The sequence below is a fragment of the Arachis duranensis genome, chromosome 8, assembly GCF_000817695.3.
Source record: "Arachis duranensis cultivar V14167 chromosome 8, aradu.V14167.gnm2.J7QH, whole genome shotgun sequence".
Taxonomy (NCBI): domain Eukaryota; kingdom Viridiplantae; phylum Streptophyta; class Magnoliopsida; order Fabales; family Fabaceae; genus Arachis; species Arachis duranensis.
The window spans coordinates 35510063-35512527 of NC_029779.3; positions in this window are offsets into that span (position 1 = coordinate 35510063).

Genomic DNA, 2465 nt, shown 5'->3' on the forward strand with positions numbered 1-2465 from the left:
TTTTCATCGTGTTATAAATTTGAAATAACATGTGCTGTCCAAAAATATTTTGCCAAACTGTCAACCTCCTTAAACTATATGAGAAATGCTATAGACAAAAAAATTTAGTAAGAATTTTTGCTCTAAATCCAATATTATTTTTTTACCAAAAGAAGTTTCTTAAATCATATCATATCTACATGTTCATGTCTTTTTCTTATTCCTTTTATACAATGAAATTTAAATTTCTTCCAATGAGTAATAGCTCAAATGGCATAGTCTTTCCATACTCAATTAAAAGGTTGCGGGTTCGAGTCTCCTATCTTTAGTAAAAAAAATAAAATTTAAATTTCTATCAGAAATATTAAAAGGTGAACAGAATTTATTATTTTCGACTAGCAGTTAGTCATTAATATTTAAAAGTATATACTAAAAGTATATCGTTAGATTATTAGACTAAAGGAATTGAGTCACTGACTAAAATTAATTACTCTATTGGTTCTTGTAGTTTCGTCAAGTTTTCAATTAGGTCTTTACACTTTTTTCTTTTCAATTTGATTCCTAAACCATTTTTTTTCAATTAAATCCCAATCGTGACAAAAATGTTTAATTTAACAGAATATTCCATTTCTAAACACCTTAGCAAGCTCTTTGGTGTAAATATAGAGATTTTATCTACATGTGTAGATAAGTTCTGCAAAGTTATAGGTTATTGTAATATTGATCTATTAGTCCAATCAGATATATATTTGAATTATACAGTAATTAGTAATTACTCCGATGTTAATTATGTTTTGGTAATATGGGTCTTTTTTATATTTTTTATTGTATGAGATACATAGATATTAGATCTATTGTAAAAAAGAATACAACTAGTACCATAGTTATCAAATCCGGCTCGATCCGGACGGTTCAATCAGAAATCTGGTCACCCGATCATCTGGCCGAATCTAGTCACTCATCGAACCGGACATGCATGAGACCCGGTGGAAATCAGTTCGACTTGGCCGATTTTCATCAAAACTGGTGATCCTGCCGGTTAATGCAACCCGGTCCGGGTTGTGTTTTTTGCTTTTTTTGTTGTTTTAACTACCTGAAAACGGCGTCGTTCAAGTGCCCTCTCCCCCCTTTCTATTAATCAAACCTAATCTAGTAATCTGAAAGAAACCCCCAACCCCAGTCTCATCTCTTTTCTCTCTCAACACTCAAGAGGGCCTCACCTTCGCCACGTCACTCTCTCGTCTCTCGCCTCACCTCGTCAGTCGTCACTCTCAGTCTCTCACAGCCTCACCTTGATACTCTCTTGGTCTCACACTCATACGCTCGTGGTCGCGGTCTCATGTCCTGCGTTCGTTTCGTCGGCGGCAGAAGCAAACGGAACCAGTCAAGTAGCATCTGCTCCATTGGCGGGGGGTGGTGATCGTCGTCTTCTTGTTTCGTCTCGGTCTTGGAACCAGTCAACTGGGTGAGCTCTCTTCGAATTTTTGACCCTGTTCTTTCACTGGTTCAGTGTCAATTTTAAATAAATTAGACTTGTTGTTGAATCTGGTGGTTGTTGCCTGAGCAAATTTTTTGTTGCTTTATAACCATTGGATTGAATTTTGTTGCTAGATAACAGAGTTGATTACTTGAATAAATTAGAATTGTTGTTGAACTGGAACAAATTTTAATTAGAATTGCTGTTGAATCTTGTGGTTATTACTATTGTATTTGATTTTTATACAATTATTGCTGAATTTGAGTAAATTTTTTTGTTGCTGAACCTGAGCAAATTTTATATATTTTTTTAATTATGACCGGGTGAATCAGTGACTCACCGATTGAACCAATAGCTCAGTGATCCGGTGCTATAACTGGATTGATTACTGATTCGGTTTTGATAACCTGCTAATTATTAGATCTTTAGTTTCTTTACAATTTCAGTAATATATAATTTGAAAAATATATATTATTTTTTAAACAATATTTTCAATGTCTGAATAAATTTATAAAAAATATTGAATAATACTCTATTTTTTAAAAATGATTAGTCAAATATTTTAATCATTAACAAATTAATAGTAATTCAATTCCTAAAATAATATTATATCTGATAAATTAATTTTTATATTAGATTATTTAAAATAAAAAGTTATAGACTAATTTAATGACTAAAGTTTATTCAAAATTAAAATTTTCAATTAAATATTTTTTATAAATTGAATTGTGATATCACTAAAAATATAAAACAAAAAAATTATGTGTAAATAGTATAAAAAATAGTGATTTTATTATTATTCTATTATATTGTATGACTTTTATTACTAATAACAATAGTATAATAATTGAATTTCTATTAGTTACTAATAACATTAGTATTACTATTATAGTAATAACTAATGTTTGTTAATATCATACATATGAATAATATCAATAGTAAAATTATTTATTATTAGTGAATAATGTAATTATTTACTACTACTATTATTATTATTATTATTATTATT